General features: G+C 39.7%; 1 protein-coding gene across 4 annotated transcripts in view; it reads right to left on the reverse strand.

Annotated features, from left to right (window-relative positions):
- The window catches only part of CAMKK1 (calcium/calmodulin dependent protein kinase kinase 1), a 293,477-nt gene that overhangs the window by 213,338 nt on the left and 54,461 nt on the right, over positions 1 to 25,678 (reverse strand). Inside the window, exon 1 of one of the 4 annotated variants that reach the window (XM_075194967.1) lies at positions 7,195 to 7,256. The exons of the other annotated variants lie outside the window; for them this stretch is intronic. The gene's annotated coding sequence lies outside the window, so the exon portion shown is untranslated. Of the gene's footprint in view, positions 1 to 7,194; positions 7,257 to 25,678 lie in introns of those variants that run through there. 4 annotated transcript variants of the gene reach the window in all.

The following is a 25,678-nucleotide window of genomic DNA, read 5'->3' on the forward strand; positions in this document are numbered from 1 at the left end:
AAATAGATATAGCTCTCACCACATCCAAAGTATGGAGTTGTCTCTTCTCACTATTAGTGGGATGTGGCCATCAGGTCTATTTCTGGCATTCCAAACCTGTGTTGTATGAGTTGAAAGACCTCTTCGTACAACTCCCACTGTCCTGGATGGGCTTGGTGTCTGCTTAAATAGTCTGCCACCACGTTGTCTTTGCCTGCCACGTGAAGGGCTGAGAGGGGTTTTAAGATTAGTCTCTGCCCATGCCATTAGTGTGGTTATTTCGGCCAGCATTGCTTTGCTCTTGGTACCACCCTGCTTGTTTATAAAGGCTACTACAGTCCTGTTGTCGGAGAATACTCACAGATGTTTGGCTCGTAGATAGGACTGGAAGTACTGGACTGCATGCCAGACCGCTGTCATCTGCAAGATGTTCCTCTGAAGAAGTCTTTCTTCGTCTCGCCCAAGTGCCCTGCATGACCATCGCCTGCATGTGAGCACCACAACCTACTGAACTGGCGTCTGTGGTAAGAACACACCAGTCTGGTATTGAGAGAGTCACACCTTGCTTTCTCAAGCCTTGGAGCTGCCACCAATTTAGGGACTGTCTTGCCGACCTTGAGAGGTTGATTCTGGAATCCAGAGACCCCACTGTACTATCCCATTCTGCAAAGAGGTTTGATTGAAGATCTTTCATATGCCCTCTTCCCCATGGAAGAATTCCTATTGTTGAGGAAAACATTCCTAGGCGGCGGAGACAGGTTCGTGCTGAAATCCGAGGTTGAATCTGAACTTGATGTGCCAGCAACTGGATTTTGTCCAAATTTTGTTTTGAGAGAGACAGTTCTTGTATTTATTTGCACTCCTAGGAACACAAGCTGTTGCGAGGGTATAAGACGGCTTTTTGATACATTGACTAACCAACCGTACTGTTGCAGAAACCAGATTACTTGGGAAGTAACCTCTAAGGCCGCTTCTTCTGACTTCGCGGAAATCAGAATATCGTCTAGATACAGCCAGAAAGCTACTCCTCTCTCCCCGAGTGTGGCTATGAGAACTATAAGGACTTTGGCAAATGTTCTTGGAGATGTGGAAATGCCAAACAGAAGACAAGTAAATTGGAAGTGGCATCCTGGAATGCAGAACCTTAGGAATTGCTGGTGTTAGATGTTGATCAGAATATGAAAATATGCATTCTTTAAGTCTATTGCCGTCAGAAAATCTCCTATTTCTACCTCCTTGAGGATTGAGTCAATAAACTCCATCCGTAAGTGTTTTTCTTGCACATAGCAATTCAGAGCTCATAAATCTAGCACTGTTCTGAAGGCACCTGATGCGTTCTGGACCAGAAACAGTTTGGAACAGAACCCCATGTTTTCCTGATTTGTCGATACCGCCACAATCGCTTTTGATTTCACCAGGTCTTTTAGACTTTCCTCCAATGCTCCCTGCTCTAAGAAGGACGTGAGACTTCTTGACTGGACAAATCCGTTTCCTTTTGGCCAGATATGAAATTCTATGGCATATCCCCTGGTGACTATCTCCTGGACCCACTTGTCTTGTGTGGTCCGATTCCAAATTTCTGCAAAGCGCGACATCCTGCCGCCCACTGGAGTTAGTGGGGACTGGATCTGCAGATAGTAATTGGGTTCTTTGCTGTCCTTGTTTCCCCCTTTTAGATCTGAAGGGCCGAAAGGACTGTCCTGTCATTATCTTGGTGTCTGGAATACTGTCTCCCAGGCCTATAGGCATGGACTTCTTTAAACGGTTGCTTTGAAGAATAAGTAAGGAAGAGTCTCCCCTTTCGGTGTTCTGGTAGACTATTAGTCCTGTCACTTGCTAGCCTCTGCAACAGATTATCCAGTTTCTCCCCAAACAGGAAATTACCTTCATATGGAAGCATTGTTAGACGGCTTTTGGATTGTGATCTGCCACCCATGGACGTAACCAAAGCGCCCTACTTGCTACAACTCCCGAGGCCATGCTCTTGGAAGAGAACACAATCGTATCCAACGAGTCTTCATACAAGAAATCAATGATTTTCTGCATAACCACTAAGCATTTTAGAATGTACAATCTACTTGTTCTATCTTCGATATTTGTATGTAATGTGCTGGCCCACAACCCAAGGACTCTAAAGTCTGGGATAGCTATTGCTTTGGTAGCTAGAGTTATGCCTGAGGAGATGTGTAATTTCCTGAAGGAAATCTCCATTCTCCTATCCATGGCGTCTTTCAATGGTCCCCTTCATCCCATGGGAGTGGTCCTTGAGGATAAGCCGGCTATAGCGGAATCCTTAGGTACCGAACACCATCTCAGCATATCTTCATCCTGGAAAGGATACATGTGGTTCAGTCTTAAGGCTTGACACTCCTTAGAGATAAAGTGTTTTATCACCTTATGGGTTTGGAACACCCTAGATTTCATTTGGTGTTCCGAAAACATTGCATCTTGTGGTTTGACCGGAACTGTCGCTTCCTCAATGTCTAGCGATTTGTTAATATGCTTGAGTATAACATTCACGGTATCCAAATGAAACATTCTGGGATCCTCTTTCACCTCAGCCTCACTATCTGACTCGGAATCCCACTCCTGAAGGGAACTGAATGTTTCAGAGGATGGCCCTGGCCTCATGTCCTCCATATCTTCTCCTATTGGAATCCTGCCCCTCTTTGCTCCCTGCTCTGGGGCATGACAATCCTGCATCACCTTCACCATCCACGAAAAGAACTCTTTGAATTGTTCTGGGGGACCAGGCTCTTCCACCGTTTTAGGGGTGCATGACACACATAATGGTTCAATGCAACCTTTCGGCAATCGGTTATCAAAAGCTGCGCACACCCGATTCTTAACTTTGTGGAGCTTGTGCAGGGAAAAAGAACATGCAGAGGTACTGTAAACAATAAAAAAGGTACTAAGTAACCTATTCTAAATTACACAAACACCCACTGTAAGGGCTTACCTTAGGGTGTCCTTTAGCTTTTTTGGGACGGGCTCCTGGTCCATAGTGCACTGTATCCAAATAGCTGCTAGGTCCTACAGCATATATCCACCTATAGTCAACAATGAGCCTCATATAATGGACGTCAGTTGCTTAAAAAGTTGTCTGCATTGACATCATCAAAGTGTGTCCATCGAGGGGGTAACGATTTCCACCTGTCTCCACTCCTGACGGGTGGTTTGGTAAACAGGGAAGCCAGCGCTGCACGGCAATCCGTCCAGCGCACTGCACATGAGCCCTTGTGCGCGCGCTCCGGGCGCCATCGGCAGTACCATCTATGATTTACAAACAGCCCACCCTGAAGGGAACATTCCGGTCCCAGGACAAATGCCCCGCTGAACTGCACACAAACCAGCCTCATGAGGAGAGCCAAAACCTCAGGTAAGCCCCCTAGAACAAAAACAACACAAAAAAATGCTACTCCGCACTACCCTGTCATACACATGTTGAGACAGGAAGAAAAGACACTGAAGAAGAGGAGGCGCTACCTTATATAGGGTTCAGGTGGGACGAATTTTTCCTGTCTACACTAAGCTGATCAGGGTATTAACCCATTCTAAGGGCTGCCATAGAATAGAGAAAGGAAAAGTAATTAACATCTTGAGCAGAACAATTTACACAGTCAAGCATATTGGGGATCCATACTGAGCACCTTATGGCTCAGTGTAAATCTGTGTAATATTATCACATCTCAGGCTCACATCAGGTTCCACTTGGAATTCATACTGTGACATAGCCAATGGGAAAACCTTTATCAACAAATATAACTGAGTGGACTGAAACTAGATGCGAGTACTGCTGAGTGCAAATGTACTATCAGCAAGGACATACAACTTAACAGTAATAGAAGAACAGAGAAATTGATTCACATACAGCTCATGGCACAAAGAATAGTGACATAACTATATAAGCCCACTGATTCCCCCCCCCCCCTCTCATTTACTGTTTTCCATCTGGCTCTGTCAGATTCCTATCTTGCTGTACATGGGGTGGTGCGAGGCCCACGTGTGCCATGCTGTCAGTGTGGGAAGAAATGGGCCGATACAAACATAGGGCAGGAAAGGATGAGGAAGAACCGCAGCCGCATGCCGTAAGTGTCTGGTCCCAGTGGGGGGGAGGCAGGGGGCAGCCACCGGGAAGCAAACTGGCTAGAGTCCTCAACAATCACATTGCTTTGGGGGGGTTGTGAGCTGTCTGTCAAGCAAGCTGCTGAGATATCATTGTCTCTGCTCCTGTGTATGAATCCACCATTCCACACAGTAAGTCTGAAAAATTGTAAATCCATTTCTATATGCTCAGTCTGGGTATCACCTGTTCTCTAACATGGCAACCTGCTGTAGGAGACTAAAAGAGCAAGATGTATGTATTTGGCAAAGTATAAAAAAACATATTTGTTATTTCATGTAACTTATTCTGCACCAGACAGCTTTTGTTGTATACTTATAAAATAGTGGTTTTATTTATATTTGAAAAAGTATTATGAGAACTTTACAGTTTTAATAAAAACAGGAAACACCCTCATAGCACCCACACTCCTTCTCACTCACCCAGGCCACCAAACTGCTACTTAACATTTATCCAAAAGGGGAACTACATTGGTTGCCTCTTTTTTTGTTTTTTTTTACCAATATTTCTAAAGAACACACAAGGCCATCAACAAAAAACTTAATCAACATACATATATCACTTGTGTTGAAGTATCTCCCAGCTCTACACCTTTATTCTGTGGGAGATCTGCATCTCTCACCCACATTCTCAGTTACAGGACTTTTTTTTGGACTGCACCCACTCTGGAGGAAAGTCTTATTGTGCAAGGGAGGGAATTCCACAGTCACTAAAAACTCAGCTCTTCAGTCAAGCTCATCAGATTACACAACCTCCCTAGGCTATTCAACCCCATTATCACTGCTCCACACAGTTCACACAAGACTTACAGGTGTTCTCTCTATACTCAAACAGCCCCCTGATCCCCTGACCAACATTCTTGTGTGACTGGATCATATAAACCAACTAAGCATGTTTAATCCTTGCAATCTGGCTGGACCAATAAGCAATATGTAGCACTTAACCTGTATTAACATGTATCAAACTCCTATTATCCTACTGATTGTAAGTTTGTGAGCAAGGCCTTCATACCTCTCTCTCTGTCTGTAATATACAAAGTTGTGTTTTAGTAGTGCATTTTTTTTCTCAATTGTAAAGCACTATAGAATAAGCAGGCGCTATGTAAATAAACAATAACGGATCATACTTCATTTCCACTCGAGCACTGCCGAGCATCATGCCCGGACTTGCTTGATCAAAGAACGGATCGGTGATCAGTCTCCCTTTGGGCAATAGTAAATTTGGCCCTTCAGAATTCTGGGCCACATTCAGAGCAAGCTGGGGAGTCAATTAGATTCCAATGTATGTGGTCAGAGTAGAAATGCCTTTCATGGTCAAAAGCGCCAAGAGGCAGAGCTAGATTAAGGCTCTGGAAGGCCCAGGACACTATAGACAGGAGGACTCTATTTGTCTAAAATGATACCCATGTTACATCATAGACAGGCAATACTATGTGCACTACTGTTAGGTGCATGCAGCTCTGCCTTCACAAGCAGTAACACTGTGAAACGGGACATTCCTCTGACCTGTCCTTGCAGTCAAACTAAATACTGACTAAGCGAGACAGTCACCCAAATGCAGGACTGTCTCAACAGATTTAGGACAGTTGGCAGGGGTGTGTGCTGCCGCCATGCTGCGGAGCCACCGAAGGGGGTGTGGTCAAAATGGGACTTTGGTGCATGGCTTTAAACATGATGTATTATGTAACTCTAAAAAGTAATTGATCTGATGTGGCGCTCCACTCAGTGTGCAGCCTGATGTATGTAAAGGAGTGTCCACTATTCTCCACAAGTTGAGTACAAACATAAAATACAGTTAACATACACTAAGCGCGCACCTTCTCACATACCCCAGGAAAAAGGGGATTTCTGTATTCCCTTCACTGGATAGATGACCCTTAATTCTCTCCTCAAATGGAGTTCTTATAGTCTGAGAATCAGACTCATGGGAATAAAAAACAAATGGAGAAATAATAGTGCAGATTGTCTAAAATATAAATATATAAAAGTCCACAAAGTTCCCGGTCAGAAAATGTGTTCTTCAACCTCGTGATGAAAACGAAGAAATACCACCGCAATTCATGTGACTTTCTACACCATCTCCCCCAAAGATGTATGCTTACAAGATGTTAGCTTTAATAGGGCATCTCTAGTAATCCTTCCTGTATATCGCTTACAAATTCCTCCATAGAGTATGAACATGATATGTCAGAAAGAAAAAATAAGAACCATCTGGTGCAATATCATAAAACACCATTTAATAAAAATATATTGTCGCCATAAAACAGAGATCTATACACATAAAACATGACTTCAAGGTTATCCAAAAATGGTAATGTGTAAACTCATACCAGATGAATTCAGGATATTCACAATAAAAACTCCTCCATGATGTCAGTTCACCAATGTAACGAAATCCCGCTTACACTTATCCTTCCAACGCGTTTCGACTCTAGGTTAGAGTCTTTTTCAAGGAAGGTCTTGACATCATGGAGGAGTTTTTATTGTGAATATCCTGAATTCATCTGGTATGAGTTTACACATTACCATTTTTGGATAACCTTGATGTCATGTTTTATGTGTATAGATCTCTATGTTTTATGGAGACAATATATTTTTATTAAATGGTGTTTTATGATATTGCACCAGATGGTTCTTATTTTTTCTTTCTGACATATCATGTTCATACTCTATGGAGGAATTTGTAAGCGATATACAGGAAGGATTATTAGAGATGCCCTATTAAAGCTAACATCTTGTAAGCAAACATCTTTGGGGGAGATGGTGTAGAAAGTCACATGAATTTCGGTGGTATTTCTTCGTTTTCATCACGAGGTTGAAGAACACATTTTCTGACCGGGAACTTTGTGGACTTTTATATATTTATATTTTAGACAATCTGCACTATTATTTCTCCATTTGTTTTTTATTCCCATGAGTCTGATTCTCAGACTATAGGAACTCCATTTGAGGAGAGAAATAAGGGTCATCTATCCAGTGAAGGGAATACAGAAATCCCCTTTTTCCTGGGGTATGTGAGAAGGTGCGCGCTTAGTGTATGTTAACTGTATTTTATGATGTATTATGTATTAAAACGTTGTTGCTCTCACCTACCTTTTATTGCAGCTTTCACAACCTGGTACTGGATTCTTGTAAGCATCTTGGAATGTTGGGACCGGTTTGAAAAATGTATAGGTACATGAAATATTGAAAACAGAGCAAAAAGTGAACACCGTACGCAACACAGATCATGCAGTATATAATAATTATAATAAAACATTACATTTAACATGCCACTGCCCAGCCATATCACATAGTCCCCCCATCCCCATCACAGACAGCCCACTTCTCCCAGACACATCCCCAATCTCCTCCCCTCTCAGACAGAAAAAAAAAAATCCAGCCCGTCAGAGAGGGGAGGAGGGTGCCTGTGGTACAATGCCCCTGTGCGCCCCGGCCCCCCCCCCCCCCCCCTTTATCCAGCCCTGCCAAGTGGCGAAAGAGTCTGGGGCTGTCTGTAGTGGGAGGAGCAAACCAACCCAGTTTGACAACAACCCCAGTGGCGGATCACAAAACTCTGTCCTGAGTGTATGTACCGTGGCCCGAAATTTCTCTTGGTGGCCCTGCTAGTGGGTACAGAATTTATGAGTGTTGTATGAAGAATGTTATTACTGTATCCTTAATGGCATCCCCAATATAGAATGCAGTATTCTCATTTTAACTCTTCTTTTGTTCTCATTAAGCCAAATAAAATTTCATCATCTAGCTTGAGAGCTGTTGAATGGGTAAAAACCAGGGAAAGCCATATAAGCGAAATACACTATTTAGCAGGAGAAAATAGTTGTGCATCAGGTTTGTAATAGCAGAGTTGAAACAATGTGTTTTTCATCTAAAATAATTGAAAGCTAAACTGTTGCAGTTATTTTAGAAACCAGTAGCTCTCAGTGCTGTCTGCCAACAGGTCAGATTATATTTATATTTCTCCTGAGCATAGCTCAGTTAAAAGGGAAACGGACATCAAAATGTAGCACATTATATCACAGGAGTGCTGGCAAATTTTAGCCCGACGGGCAAGACTTGATTCCGCAGCCTATTCGAACACTTTAAAGGAAGAAGAAATGTAGGTGGCCCAGTGACCCCAGATCAAGGTAGCCCACATGGGATCGGCCCAGGGGGCAGATGCCCCCTGCCCCTGCATTATATGTTGGGCAATTTTCAACCAGCACCATACAGAAAACACAAGCAGGGCGATTTAGTAACTGAGAAATAGGATCTGTGTTTATATCAGGTTGGGGGGGGGGGCACGCAAGAATAAGCTTTTGGAAGCATACACAGATCCACTAACAGTAAAAAAAACAAAAACAAAACAAAGACACTTCAGTAAATCCCACGCCCAACGTTTTATAAATTCCCCCAAGAGTTCTGAAACTTTGCTACAACAGTCAGTCAATGGTAAACTTAAAGGTAAAATGCAAAAGTACTATAGCAGGATACATTCACCAAATAAGAGTTACTTGGGTACCATTCATTTACACTAGTACTTAGAAGTTGCATATCAATATATCACTTTATAGATTTGCACACCTTTTTTTGGCTGCAGGGTGCTAGTAATTTGAGCTGCACTGGAATTTGCAGACACCCAGAGAATAGTAATGCATTATTCTCCCCCCCCCCCCCCCCCCATTTTTGAATATGTGACCGGCTGATATCTAAAAAATTAGGAGCTTGGGTAACTATGATTTGGCCGAGTTAGTAAAATGACAGGCAATTGACAATTTTTTTTTTTATCATGCAGACAAAGTGGTGCTGTGATTCTTGCACAAATCCTAGCTCCAAATGATCAGTTTGAACCAGCCCAAAAAGAAAAAAATGCCATAAGTTAATATACTGTTCTAGCAATGGTTTGCTTTAAGGCTTATTTGGCATAGAAAGAGTGGAATGCCTTTATGAGCAGCCTGTTTTCCTTTTGAAAACATGAAGTACTACACTATGCTTGTCAGCAGTGCTAATCATATCGACAAAGCCTCTTTTCATCTGCACACCTAGGTGACCGCTGCACTAGGATTAGCTGTTGCCACATTTAGTACAGTAAAGAGTTTATCTTCATTGTGTTTAGTGGATGATTGCAAAGACATTCCTTCTGTGTAAGAATTTTTGTACCACCACTCTCTCTCTCCTTCAAAATCTAGCATTCAATTTCATGCTGCAAGAACATTGGTGACTGTCTGTTGAAATGCTAATGGTTCATGTCAAGTTTATCAAGGCCGAGAGATTGATCGTGCATTCCAGCCATTCGTTGCTCCTGGAGACCAGAGCAATGAAATCAAACATTTTGCTTCTCCTGTTGCATTAATATACGGTATTGTCAATATTATTTTCTAGTTAATTTACAATTGTTGCCACTTTAGCTTTGCTTGATAGAAGGATGCCTATACTAACTAATATGGCATGGTAGCAATAATTTAATAGTTACAGTAAGTAGACATGCACACTCACCAAGCTATGGTCTGACCAGACAAAATCCTTGAGCGCCTCATTGTATGGGGCACCACAATGACCAGTATCTATAAACAATTATTTTACCTGTATTTATTTTTGTAATTTAAACATTGCATCTGTTAAATTCCATGGCTTATAGCATTCTAGTAGTAATTACTATAAAAACACAATTCAAATTTTCTAATTTATCCAACTCCAACTCCACCAGGTGTGACGGCAATAAAATAACTTGCACATGGAATCTCTTGCAAGTAACATTGTTGGAGCCGCCACTGTTATTCTGAGTGAAAAATTAGTGAGTTTAAAAAAAAAAATATTTACATATATATTTCACCCATTTATCTTAATTGGCAAGTACAATTGATAAAGGTTATGTAAAATCATGATTTTTTTTATTTGTTAATGAAGCTTTCGTAGATGGCATTTTTACAATGTTTAAAAAAATATATTTTTTACAAGCTTTTAGTTAATTCTGCCATGGAAGCCAACTATTCTGATACGATTATAAAATAATGTTTTATTTTTACAGTCTTCGGACCAGATTCATTAAGGAAAGCAAGGCAAACAAACGAGTACGTTTTCTGGACAAAACCATGTTACAATGTAAGGGGTTTATATTAGTTTATTATTTTGCACACAACTTAAATACTGGCTGCTTTTTCATGTAGCGCACAAATACTTGATAGCTTTATTTTTACACTGAAATTTTGTAATTGTGTCTTGACGCCATTAGGTCTATTTGTGGCAGACCCCATCTGCTTACCAGAGCCTGAAACACTTCTGGGTTCAATTCCCATTCATCTTGCAGAATGTCCTGGCAACTAAAAAAAAGTCTGCCTCCCAGTTTTCTAACCATGGTATAAACACGGGCGATATCACCTGGGCGTGATTCTCTGCCCATCGCAGAATGTGACTTACTTCGTTCATTGCACTTCAGCTACGGGTTCCACCCTGGCAATTTATATATGCGACTGCAGTCGCATTGTCTGACTGCACTTGAATAGCCCTTCCTTGGAGAAGGGACTGTGCTCTTTGCAGAGCATAAAATATTGCTCCGAGTTCCAGAGAATTTATTAGTAGTAATCTTTCCTGCTGTGACCAGCGACCCTGGAAGATGTGACCTAGAGTCACTGCTCCCCAACCTCTCTGGCTCGCATCTGTGGTCAAGAGGGTTCAGTTTGTTACACCGAAAATCCTGCCACTCAGAAGATGGCTTGACTTTAGCCACCACTTTAAGGACAACCTTGTCTTTGGGGCCAAGGTTACTAATTGTTGTAGAAACAGATGAGATGCTGTCCACTGATTTAAGTCCAGCTGCAGGGTCCGGAATTGGAACCTTCCGTAAGGTATGGCCTCAAACGTGGCCACCAACCTCCCTACCAGGTATGGGGTGATCATAACCCCTTAAATATGAAGCAATGCCATTATTTCTGCCATTATTTTGGTAAAAACTCTGGGAGCAGAGGACAGGCCGAAGGGAAGGGCCTGGAACTGATAATGCCTGTCTTGTATCGCAAACCTGAGGTAGCTCTGGTGAGGCGGCCAAATAGGGACATGTAGATATGCATCCTTTATATCTAGGGATACCATAAACTCCCCTTCTCCAGGCTTACAATTACAGACCGAAAGGACTCCATTCTGAATCTGATTATTTTTGAAAAGCATTCAAATTATTTAAATTGAGGAACGGTTTGACCGACCCATTTGATTTGGGTACCAGGAAAAGGCTGGAATTATATCCCATGCCCTTTTATTAATCCGGTACTGGTATTATCACACCTAAGTCCAAAAATTGCTGAATAGCCCTTTGAAGGAGTAGGCATCTTTCTGTGGAAATTGGCAGCCTGGTTAAGAAAAACAGACACTGAGGAATTTCTTGGAACTATCTTGTATCCATGAGTGACGAAGTTCGTCACCCATGCATCTGAGCAGGTCTCTCTCCAAATCCAAGAGAAATCCCAAAGGCAGCCCCCTACTCTGGGATCCCCCAGGTAGGATTGAAGACCGTCATGCAGAGGGTTTAGTACTAGATCCACTCTCCTGCGAAGAGGATGCGGCAGCAGAGCGACCTCTGCCCCTGAATCCCCTAGAAGACATGGTAGCTCCTCTGGATTTTCCCCTGTACTTTGTGGAAGTCCAAAAGTACCGAAAAGATTGTGCAGCATAGCTTTTGCGTGGGTTAGGAGTAGCTGAAGGCAAAAAAGAGGATCTCCCCCCCCCCCCCCGTAGTCTGGGAAATCCATCTAACTCTTCCCCAAACAACATCTTTCCGTTGTAAGGTAGAGCTTCTACTCCTCTCTTAGAACCCCCATCAGCCTGCCATTGTCTGGGCCAGAGATTCCTGCGGCCCGCCACTGTCATTACAGATACGCGGGATCCGACCATGCTCACGTCTCTAGCTGCTTCACCTAAATAGGATGCAGCTTCAGTAATATGGTCCGTTAACCTTGTTGACCCATACATTAACCATAATAGGCCACAATTATGTTCAACAAATATGTTCAATTGTGGGTGGAGTTTGGGTGCAACTTGGCTGCATTTCGGAGTGGCTTATTTTGTCCTGCTTTTGGGATTCTGAAAGTTGGGAGCTATGCAGTATGCATTTTCAGTCATGTGTAATGCTTAATACCCCCTGGTTGCCAATGGGACCAAGACGTAAATTCAAAACTAGCCAATTCACTATTTGGAGTAGTGATCGCAAAGGCACTGTGGTCTGTATTTTAAAGGTGACCAATCAACACAAATAGCTGAAATAAGATTATAATCATAAAATATATATGGTTATTAAATATTTTCAAAATTAAAGTATTAAAGAATCATACCTGAGTTATATTACTTAAATACTGTCCCTGACTAAATAGAAACAACGTTAGTGAAGTTATAGATTAAAATAACCAAACAAAAAAAAACACAAAAAAAAGGGAACAAAAAAAGGTTAAGGGCTCCAATGAAGAGTATATAAATAATTATTTTATATCTCATTTTAGAATATATATCAGAATTCAGCCATAGTTGAATGAGCACAGTGACTGTGCACATACAATCCCTTTCCCTACCTGTTACTATGGAACTTCAATATCAGAGAAACAAATTTCGAGCAGTTGGTCAGATTAACATGTGAAAGGCTATTGTCTGTTTCCTGTGGAAAGGTAAACTCCACCCACAAGAAAGGTTTTTGATCTCATATAACAAGGGAAGTGAAGCACTTGCTGGCTGTTTTTCTACCTGGGAGGACACACATGGCTGAACTGCTGGAATGGAATGGCGGTTTGTAGAAGGGCCCTGGAGAGGCCATTTATATTAGAACCTGGCTAGCAGGAAAAATGTAGTTGTAAATGGAGTTTTGAATGGAATGAATGAAAAGTGAGTGAGTCTGGAAACATAGTTTAATGTGTTTTTGAATGGATGGTTGATTAATGTTGTAATGGAGTTTTGTTAGGTTATTTGAATGAAATTGTCCGAGTTCAGATGAAATAGAGTTAGTGAAGTTTTGCTCATGTAAGCATTTGTGGTTAAGGCAAAGGTTATTTGGAATAGATGTCTTGTGTAAAATAGATATTTGTGGTGGACTTACAAGCATATTACTAGAGGTTTAAGAACTGGACCCTGTTCATTGGTATTCAATTAGGCCATTACAAGCACATGTGAAACACGTGCTTGTAACTTCTAACAAAGCAAGTCGGCCATTTTAAATATTGTGAGCTATTTCAGTTCTTGGAAAAGGGTAATGGAAGTTGCAAATGCTGTGTAATAGAAGTGTATGGAAATAGTTTGTTTAATGCAGTTTAGTGTAAATGTATGGAAATGGTTGTGCATAGTTTGTTCGATAGAATGGTGGTGTTGGAAAAGTGTTTTATGGTATGGAACCGTGTAGATGGTATTGGAAAGTCTGCTATGCTGCTGTTAAAAAGTGTGGCTGAAATTAGGATTTAGATGTATAGCCAGTGATTGGATTGTTAAGGAAGTGGTCAGATTGTTCAATATAATGTTTTGTTATACTGTTGGTTTAAAGGGTAGTTTGGAACTCTGAATCTCTGAAATAATGTGGTTTATTGCTGGAAATGTTGATGTAGTTAATATGGCAGCAAGGTGAAATACCATGTGTTTAGAGCATGCTGAGTTCAGACAATAGAGAAAATGGATCTAGTATCTGGCAAGCTTGTAAAATGGCTGCCATCTAGAAACTTTCATGTGAAGGGAATGTGGATAGTGAATAATGGCTGTTGGACTGAGAATTAAATGATAAGAGGGATAAATGAGGTAGAGTATGTGAGAATATTAGGAAGGTTAAAATGTATGCTTGAGAGTGTGTCTTTCTCTCTCCCCCCGACCCCCACAGGTCTTCCCCCTCCTCCCCCTACACATACACATTGCATTCACACCTGGAACAATAGGTAAAGCTTGACTCACACACATACACAATGAGTTGTATATTTATATAACAGGCAATGAATGAAATATATTGCACCAAAATCTATACTTTGTGTAAAATATTGTTACGCTGTTTACGGTTTTATAATATATACTTAGATTTTACAATTAGAATGTTAATAATACAATACGTTTTAAATTAAACTATATTTTGCGCGTAGTTTTTCTTGAAGATATGAGCATAAACTATTAAAGTGGATCCCAAACTTTTTCAGTTCGAGGCACCCTTAGGGTCTCCATAATTGTTTTCAAGGCACCCCTAAGCCAAAATAGTTACCAAGTAGTCCCCTCTGCCTTGCTTACCACCGGCCCTGGCTGCGGCATCCCTGTGAGATTGCCATGGAAGCCCAGGGAGACCCGTTGCACAGTTTTTGGGAACCACTGAGCTATTATATGAATATTGGTCCTGTGGATTTAAGGGAAAATAAGAAAATAAGAATTATATTTCTCAGTTTAAATCAGAAGTATCTTTGCGAGGAGAAGGTTGCATAATTAACGGTATTAAAAATGGTCATCCATACATTTGTCAGATTATTAAGGAGATTAAAACCTCAAACACCCAAAGAAATCCTTTTACAGGCTCAGACAAGTAGTTATTCAAATTGTATTCTAAACAGAATGGAAGACTAGAAAAACAAGGAAACTAGTGCAGTACAGATATTAATCAATCTGTGGGCCATGCCAGTATATGCAGTTCTAAAGGTCACATGAAGAGAATGATGCCTGGATAATTTCAGCAAAATCATCCATGTAAAGGTAGCTGCACAATGTACAATCCTGCCTCTTGGCCCAAACATCGAGTGACAGGAACAGCATCTACCTTGGCCACACACGCAAGTGGTGAAAATCAGAATAATTTGGAAATTGGGCCAAGCAGTCAGATCTCTTCCTGGGTAACTGGGTTTGCAGTGTGCGCTTGGAAGTGCACTAATAGCCACATTATAAGATCCAACTGATTTCCATTGAATTATGGGAAGTTGTTTTTGGACACGAGAATGACATGAGGGTCATTTCAGTATTACACGCTGAATATATATAATATGGTTATGTTGAAACTGGGCAATGAAGCAATAATGCTAAATTTGAAAAATAAAGTAAAATCAATTCATGCAAAAAAAATAAAAATAATAAGGTCTTATTTTAATACATTAAGTGGACAAAAAGGTCCATTTGACAAGAGTTTTTTTTTTTTATTCAAACAAGGTAGCTTGCGTCCCAGAGAATAAAAGAAAAGGTCAACTTTCCAATAAGAGTAGTTTTTTAAAATTCTGAGCTTCACATACATTTTCTAAAAATGTGAGGTAAATCTATGTACTCCTTATATAATAGTCAAGGACTTAATCATTCATCATTTCATTTGTATGTGTTACTTACAGATCCATGGATTCTGTATAAAGATATACCCCCGGGAATATGGCTACCTGACTGCCAATTCAGCTGCCTGCTCCCTGCGTCACATTTTGTGACCTATTGGAGTTTGGACTGTCCTTTAATATTCCTGCTGTACACAAAAATGTTTTTCACTTGCCAGATATTAACTTGGTGTCCATATGCATTCTATTTTGCCATTTTTGATACTGAATATACAGTAGAAATACAATATAGACTGTCACTTTAAATTTTCCTACCACTTATTTTACACACCATCACCTCATAGCCTGATCCACTTCATTGGGCTAATTTTACATCACTAAATCTTCCCTGACGTTATTGGGGGTTTTTTATGGCGCAGTGCAGTAGTTTACTACATTATGGCAAGCGTTCAGTACAGTTATTTATGTTTAAGCCATGCAACAGTTTTTTTTTCTAAAATAACCATTTTATTTTACTGGGCAGATGTGTTCACTTTGTTCTTTTTGCGGGAAAATCCGCATCCATCATATGTGGACATTTTACATGCTGGAACAAAGGGTTACCAGAATACCAATGTGGTCACCTACAAATTGCATAAGTGTTTTTTCCTCGGTTGCATTGTTTGAGATCTTTATAGAATTTTCCCTTATATTAAACTTGCCTGGTTCCTTGAAAGACAAAATGGAGGTTTCACTGCATATTACAAACTCTTTAAATATTAAAAATAAATTGGTTTTGAAAACCCGTTTTCAAATGATTTACACCACATATATTTAACTATAATATACATAATACATTTCAATGATCTGTTTTTATTATATGAACACGTAGCATAGTCTTATCAGCCATATAAATTATACATGCTGGAATGGATTCATGTGGATGCATACATATTAGCTGTAGCAGGCATTCTGTATGCATATCTAGTACAATGCAGGAATGAATGCATCATTTGCATTTCATAATGTATGTGACCCGTTACAGCATATAAAATAAAAAGCTCATCTGCTGTCCTTACAGACACAAAGTACTCTGACAAAACAAGGAGATCCTCCAATATAGTTGACCTTTGCGTTTGCCCTACCTCAGTAATCATACTTGATTATGATGAATGTCATAATAATGTACTTATATAGCACCTCTAATTATTTTAACATTACAAACTGTATCTAAATAGCCAGATTATAGTGCACAAACAGGGGCTGCCACAATTGGCCCTCTCCTGCTGGGTGCTGTACATAGAGAGCTGGGCATGCCTGCTGTTTGTGCTCTTACAAGACTGGACATTAACTGCAGGCAGACAGTGAAGTGTTTTCCCCACCTACATGGGCTGGATTGCTGAATTCACAGGTCAGGAAAACACTTTGGGCAGTTAAGTTTTAGCTAAATAGTAACCGTGGGTCGGATTAATATTTGCACTATTAGTTGTTTATTGCCATTCACAGGTATGTGGCTCCTTGTAGTGTGGACAAAAATATAACAAAATCATCAAGCTGGGGAGGAGAGGATAAACAGTATCATATGCCAAGTACAAACCATGTGTTCATTATCAGATACTGTCTCACTCTCCATACAGTAATGCAGCATACGCAATTTTATCCTGCTCTGCTGGGAAACACAGATTACAGTAAGTGGTTGTCACAGGAAAATACTCACAGCCCAAAACAAGGAACAGAAACTCTCTCCGTAAAGTCAATGGGAATAAAAAAGGACAATACCAAGGTTAATACCAGTAAAAACTACAAAAAGTATGAAATATACATGGTTTTTGTATCAACAGTGAAAGCGTTTGTTACCAGTCCTCAAGGTTGTTTACAAGAGTTTGTGCAAGTTTTCTTTTAGTTGTGTACAAATGGAGCTTTTAGCAACAGCTTCACAGACTCGGGTCCAATCCTCCAGACTAGAACCTCCCCCATGTCCTCCTCCCATCTAAGCTCATGTCTCAATAGTAGGTTGATTATGCTTAATAAATAGTGAATAGAACATTGAAATAAACCTCTGGAGGGGGGACCTACCAAGATAAAAGGATTCGATCATAGATGGAGGATGAGGGATTTTGCAATTTATCTTGTTGTTAAAAATGGCGAATCTGTAGATATTGGTAAAAAGCGATCTCAGAGAGTAGAAAACTCTGAGAAAAGAAAGGGTAGAAGGGATTAGGACATAAAATAACAATGTTATGAGATGTCCATCCTTTAAACTTATTGGGGTCCAGTCCTGGAGTAAATTCTGGGTTGTTCCAGAGAGGGTTCATGTGAGATGTGTCAATATCAGATCGAAAGTTTGAGTGCAAAGGTTCCAGATAATTAGCGTGAAACATAGTGTTGGAGGAAGTAGGGAAAATGGGGGTCGGTGTTTAGGGTGGGTCCAGAATAAAGAGTAGGGGGAATGCATGTGGCGTGGATGACCCTTTATGTCTATCCACGACTTGGTATGTAAGTGAGAGCGAGTTAATATTGCCTGTGTGATGCGAGTGACTAGATAATATATATGGACATAGAGAAGGGCCTAGGCCTCAATCTCTTGAATGTCTATATAGAACTTTTAGGTTGACACTAGGTCTCTTGAATGCCCAAACAAATTTAGTAATATTGCTTTGTAGATCTTAGAGGAATCTGGGGTGCTGGTTCATTTTTACTGCTGCAATTCTATCAATCCAAGAAATATTTTGGGAAGCCCATGAAAGTAAATCTTTTTTGAGGACATCTATCAATGGGAGAAAGTTTGCTTGGTATAGTCCGTCATAGGGTTTAGTAAGATAAATTCCAAGGTATTTTAATTTTTGTGGTTGCCAGTGGAATTGATGGTTGACTTTTAGGCTTTATAGAAGAGTCTGTTTTTTTCCGTGTTAATTTTAAAATCTGAAAGTCTACCATATTCAGTAATCACTTCCAAGGCCAACGGAATTGTGTGCAAATATATCTCTTATTAATGCTTAAACTGTATTGTTCTATAGATATTAGAACGGTTTAGTTGTAAAACAGAATAGGGCAACAGTCTTCAGAATTCCAGAGCTCTTCTCCCTGACAAGTTGTTCTATTCCCTGTCAAAGTGCAAGGTCAACAACACAGAACTGTCATGGGGTACAGTGGGCATTGCGCTTGGGAAGCCATATGACGTTTATAATGTGCACAGGGCTATATGAAGTAAGCAAGGGTCTGCTGTACAGAATACTTACTTTTTGCCATACTGTTCAAGTATATATTTTACACTGTATCACGGACTGTAACTTTTTACATTTTATATTTCTCTTTATACTTTTTTGCTGTGATATATATGGTCTTTACATTTTCCCATACTGCACACCATGTTATCCAGCCCTGCACCAGATAGGTTAAAAAAAAAAAAAAAAAGTGTCCCTCCACGCCCAAGAATTTAAAATACAAATCAACATTTATGAGGGCAAAACAGATAATATACATTAATGAAAAGCAAAATGTAAATTTTTGAAACAAAGACACCACAATATACAGGTAAAAATCATATTACTATTAATACGTGGCAGCTCTCAGTAAAAAAAAGCTACATAAATCACAAATACAGTAGGAAACTCAAAGCAGAATATCATAAGTAACTATCATGTAAGAAAGTAACTTTCTCCTAAATTAACAACATAGCCTATGAGTACACTGTTCATTTTCATAAAATGAGATAATGAGTCAGCCTTTTGGTATGGCAAAATTTCAAGACCCAAACTGTTAATATGTAACTGAAAGAAGAGCATCTAAGAACAGCAGATATGCACAGAAGCTAGCAGAATTTATTCCAGCTTATGTCAGCCACTTGTCAGCAACGTTAGAATGCAAAAGTCACAGTGGAGGAGGTAGATGATAAATCTGCATTCTTTATTCTGGGCCATAGCAGGAAAATACTTGTTCATGTACAAAAGAGTATTTCTATCACATTATAAAAATGGACCAATTTAGATGCACAGTTTATACATTTTTTTTTTATTATTTTTTTTTAAAAAGTATGTATTCCTCAGCCACTTGAAATAGAACATGGAGATGCCATTACAATTCCAACTTTGCTGAAAAAAAAACCAACAATCCTAAATATTCAATTGCTGCATTTCCCTGCAGCGTTAAAAAGTATTACCGTTATTACGGTAATACTAAGCCGGATTTCAGCTCGCAGCTCCCTGAGCTGCGAGCTGAAACCCAGCGTGAAAGGTACCGTAATAACGGTATTTACACGCACTATTCCCGTAATGACGGTAATAGTGCGCACGTCACGTTACTTTTACATGCAACGCCAACAATTGAATATGCCCCTAAGATTGCTGCTCCGTGTGACAAAGTTCCAGTGCTACTTTCAGCAACATAATTACCATTGTTACTACCAAATGGAAATACCATTTAAATTCTGTATTTAAACTGAAATATTTCAATTGGCAAAAGAGACAACATTTCTAAGTGCTGCATATAAAACACTAGGCAGCAAAATAAATAATAATAATTTGTGAATCTTATTGCTATTCTGGAGAGAAGTAAACAGAATTTGAGTGGATATTCGCTTTAAATGCCATTAATTACAGACAGCTCTAGTCAATTTTTTCTTTAAAAAAAAAAAATTGCACCGACATACATCTCACTTCTCTCAAAATATCTTACAACTCGACACCTCCTTTCTGCACAAGATTTGTGTCTCTCTTCCACTCTCATTACATCCTCCCATTCCCGGTTACAGGACTTTTTCGGGCTGCACCCACTCTATAGAATTCTCTTCCTCGCACAATAAGACTTTCCTCTAGTCTTCAAACCTTCAAGCGTTCACTGAAAACCCACCTCTTCAGACAAGCTTATGATATTCCTCAACCAGCATATTAAATGCCCTAGGTTACCCTATTACCACCCTCTACACAGCTAACATAAGACAACAACCCTCTGACCAACATTGCTGTGTGATTGATCACACAGCCCACTCAATACTCTTTACCTTTGCATTCTAGCTGGTCCAATGTGCAATATGATGTAGCACGTGCCCTTGTGTTTCAAACTCCCATTGTCCCATAGATTGTCAGCTTGCGAGCAGGGCCCTCTTACCTCTCTGTATGTATGTATTAGCCAGTATTGTTTTATTAATGTTTGTTCCCAATTTTAAAGCGCTATGGAATCCGCTGGCGCTATATAAATAAATGTTTATGATAGAGATATCTCATCTTTATTACCACATTCCTAAGGTGGGGCTACTGTGAGTGAGGGAAGGGAAGGACAGATGTAGTGAAGAGACAACAAAAGAGACTTTGCCAATGACCACAGGAGAGACACCAATGCAGGGTGAGGCCTGGTCTCTCCTGGTCGTAGGGCGGTCCAAGTTTGGCTGCATCCAAGTTCTGAGGCCTCCGCATGTTTGGATGCTTTGTGAATCTTTGTGGAAAAAAAGGGGGCATGGCTTCACACCTGGCTGGTAGATTTTAAAGTTTGATGTACACAAGACACAAAGTTCTCTGTGCTAATTTTACAGTTAACTGTGGCCTGTTATGTTCAGGTAGGTGATTATTACAGTTCAATATATTTTTCCATGTACAACATGCTAACATTTTATGCAGTACTATAGAACCTCTGGCCATCTTAAGATCAAAACCAGTTTATACTAATATATGTAGCACATACAGTGTTAAAGTCTTAGTAGAAATAATTGTGCATGTGTTTTTTGTTTTGTTTGTCCCCATTTTGGTATAACTGTCAGAGGTCTTGAAGGTCAAGATGATTCCCAGAGATTTGCAGTGCAAGGTTGGAAGCCTCTAGTATAAGGTGCACATTGTTTTCTGTGGACCCCCTCTCCTCATGGAAGAACTAGCCTAAGGCTGGTTTTCTCTATAGCAGGGAGACACCATAATTGATGTTACCATGTTACAGTATAAATCAGTTACGCTGTCTAGTGTGGAGCTTGGTTGAAAAAAATGGGAAGAAAAATGGGAAGGGGACATGCTGCCAGTTTGTTTTTTTACATTTTTTTATTAAACAGACAGTGCAGCATCTGCAGTCTGAGCGGAGGTGACTGTCAATTACTTGCAAGTTCTTTGCTATCCAGCCACATGTGCTTTTGGTTAAATGTTTTTACTGGACACAAAAGAAGAACAATTTAAAATAAATAAAAATATTACAACAAAAGTGTGTTTTTCTTTACTCTTTACATATTTTGTATATTACCTCCAAAAACACAGATGATATCATTCTACATTACAGAGGAAAGAATCTTAAACATATACACCAAACTCAGAAAAATAAAGAAATAAAAACCCTTTACATGTAAACAAAAGGTGCTAGACTTTAATGTTAATGGGCAGCCTGGGCAGAGGAGGCACAGAAAGGAAAGGGGATAAGAGAAAGGGGCAAATAAATACCTAAAGCTAAAGACAGAGGATTAGCTCTATAGTTGCCTAATTAGATACCAGGTAGTCGATTCATACATCTTGATTGATACATAATGATGGTTTGTGTATCTTCATTTAAAAGGATACAATAAATACACACACACACACACACACACACACACTAAAAATACATGTTGTCACTTAACATGAAAAGAATTAATTAGCATGAGGCTCCCTTTAGAAAAGTTATGAAAATCCAATTTTCTCCCCTGGCACGGTCTCAGAAATAAATACATTTCCTATAGAGAGGTGCAACACAATCTAAAAAAATCAGTACATTTGCAATGATTTACAGTGGTGCCCAGCAGCCCTAATTAAAATAAATAAGTACAAATATTTCTACGTGATCTAGCCACAGGTATCCTTAAACAAGATGTTATGTTACGATAGTTGGGATTGAGGATTCATTTCAGTAGGTACAGTAAAGCGGCTTTTGGAAAGGGGACAAAAAGGTCATCTTCTAATGGTCTATTAGTAAAGTGCTCTTTACAAAGGAGCAAATCCGAGCCATACATAAACATGGTGGCCTTTGTTAAGGCCATAACTTCTGGTAGTTCTATGTGATTTCTTGTTTTCTATTAAGAATATGCTTGGTGCAAGCAATCTTATTTTTCTGCTCTGCCTTTAAAACCTCAGAAACAAGTTATAAATTGTTCCCGAGGAGTGTACTCACACTTATAAGCATCAAATTTAGTTATGCTAATGGTCAGCATTTGTATGATCTATTGAAGCTTAGGAAAGATAACTCTTAATTACTGCATTCCTCCCCAATAGTAAGATGTAAGTTCTTTGAATTATCCCAAATACTTTCTATCTTATTTCAACGTGGTGTGAAGTTTGTAAAAATTATGCAAGTCAGGTGTAATATGAACTCCTAGGTAGCCACGTTTTTTTTTTTTTACAGGAAGTGATTTATTAATTTAATTATTTTTTATTTGCAACATATATCATTCAGTAAAAACTGTGGTACTAATGGCAACCTCTTATCTACAGTGATTCAACAACAAACCATATAGTTAGCTATGGTATTTCAAGTAGAACTTATCACTGGTGTAGAGAAACTGTACTGCATAAGCTACATGATGGCAGCAAATTCACTGAGTGTTAAAAGACCGTATGATTCACTAGAAGCAAACAGTGCCTTGAAATGCAGTAATTGACAACCCTATTTTAGAACATGGAATTAAAGTAGCAATCCCACACAGAACATTGAAATCCAGACAGTCTCAGATCTCACAGCATGTCATGTGATGGTAGAGGGGGAAGGAAGAGCATGTCAAAGTGCAGAAAAACTCAAAAGGCCCAATGCCCATCTGCCTACTTATTTATGTGCCATGTGACTGTGGTTGCCATGGTATGTTAGAATTCTAAATCATTAATAGCAGCATAAAAGGGAAAAAAAAAAACAAAAAAACACGACAAGGAAAAATCACAAAACACCAACGTCGTTCTTATAATTTTTTCATGGGATTGTTTCTTAAAAAACCAAAACCAAAAATGAATAAAACACATTAACGATTAAACATAACAGCTGTCCTACGGCAAGCTCAGGGAGGACAGAAAGCTCCTTTAGAGCAGAAGGGCTCATGTTTACACAAAATGAAAAATGTGCATTTAAATGCAGTATAGTCTAGTTTCATTAGAAATTTTATTTAAACTAATATAGTATTTTTAAAAGACAGATATTATGAAGACCTTAGCAGATACGATACAGTGGTTATAATAGATTTATAGAAGAAGCTCTGCAAAATGGCATGCTACATGCCCTTTTGTGGCACTTCATCTAGAGATAAAAAAAAAACCAAAGAAAACACACCATAAAGCCCAAGTAACTTCATTCTATACTTCTTTAGCCATCTAAAGAAATCACTTATTAAGAATAGTCTTATTACATGGTTGCACGCGCCAAGCAATAACTCATGTAATCAATAGATAAAAAGGCATGCCAGTTTTTTATGCGTAGTCAATTGCTGAGTCGGCTATTCCAAAGGCCAGTTTGTCAGCACAGCACTCTACATGTATTGGATCCGGTCAGAGCCGGATTTATACCTCATGAGACCCTAGGCAAGATATTGGTTTGGAGGCCCCCCTCCCCCCTGACACAATCCAGTTCAGAAATTGTGTCCTATGTATTGATGCCTATGGAGATGACCATTTTTATGGAGACCAAGATTTAATCAAAGACTGACAGGTAAGACAACATGACTTCAGTAATGGAGACTGAAATGTAAAATACACTTCAGTCTCTAGTGTTGAAGTCGTATAATTGGATGAACGAAAGTATATTGGTTTAATATTGGTTTGCCGTGCGTATTGTGAAGCGTACGCCAGGTAACACGTGGTGTGGTGCGTTCGCACGGTAAAATACGCACACACACACTCGCATTACAATATTTAGTTATTTATATAATTTCATATTGGTTCTGTTACACTGTAATTCAGGAGCAGATAGTATTTGGTTTATTATTAGTATATATATATATATATATATATATATATATATATATATATATATATATATATATATATAGTGATTATATGTACATTGTAGTGTTATTAAAGGTTTAGGTTATAGGAAAGGTGTCATGCCCGATATCATATTGATCCCCTAATCATCAGCAGCTGTCCGGTGCAGTCGGCGAAGAGGTCGCACATTGCATACTTTAGTTATTGATATTAGGGAATAATCCTTTGTATGATGCTGGCTATGAAAGGAGCAGACCCCCTGAAGAGACGACCCCCACCTTTGGATTCCTTAGATTGAATCAACCTATGATCTGTTTACACTGGACCCACCCAACGTCTGGACCTATAGAAACAATCTACGTCATCTATTGTTCAAGTGTAACACTGCACTGTATATAATCATAGCTGCACACACCCTGACCCTCAGTCAACTCTGACACAGTATTCTAAACAGATATACTGTCCACCGGGTCCCGTGGGTGCGCAGCGTGCGCAAGCGATTGCATTGGTATGTACTTATCTTTTGGTATTGGCTGTGCTGTACTGTACTTTATCATAATATAATAATGTATTGAATTGTTGATTATTTACATCTGCTAAAATAAACCACCATGTGCTTTGGAAACACATACAATTGATTGGGCAATGCTTATTTTAAAACGATAGAATTACTTTAATACTAGAGATTCATTAGCTGCTTTTCTTTAACGCATAGTTGCCTACTCTCCCGGAATGTCCGGGAGACTCCCGCATTTCTGGGAAACCTCCGAGGCTCCCGGGAGAGCAGGGCAACCTACCGGTTCTCACCCCCTGCAATAGATAAGTGGTGGGGCGGGGCTTAATGACAAATATTGTGTCATCTTAGCCCCACCCCATACTGTAAATGGCCAAAATTGACAACTGTTTAGGAGCGGGCCAAAATGATGCGACTCATCAAGCCCCACCCTCACATGCCCACCTCCCCCGGGATCTCCCTGAAGCAAACGAGGAAAAGTTGGCAAGTATGCTTTATTTATTTAGTGCCAACATATTCTGCAGTGCTTTACAGAGAATATTTTAATTTAACATCAGCCCCTGCTTCAGTGGAGCTTGCAGTCTAAATTCTGTACCACACACACTCTAGGATTCATTTTTGTCAACAGCCAATTAACTCCACGCAGATAGTACCTGTGTCGGAAACAAAACCATGGCCCCAGTGCTGAGATGCAGAAATGTTAAACACTGTGTTGCCCAAATCACCTATTAAAAACCCACACACACACACAAATTTTGTAATAAGCAAACAATGTCAAAAATGATGCCACATGAAAAACAAAGTACAGGGTGATTCAAAAGTCGCAGTACACCCTTTTATTTCAAAAACTCTACAGGAATTGGGCCGATTGGCCGATTTCAAGATGGCGCCCATGTTTGGTACATACCGTAAAAGATAGACCACGTCACCCATACCTTACTGGAGTATTCAGGTTT

This window comes from Mixophyes fleayi, chromosome 2 (genome assembly GCF_038048845.1).
Source record: "Mixophyes fleayi isolate aMixFle1 chromosome 2, aMixFle1.hap1, whole genome shotgun sequence".
Lineage (NCBI taxonomy): Eukaryota > Metazoa > Chordata > Amphibia > Anura > Limnodynastidae > Mixophyes > Mixophyes fleayi.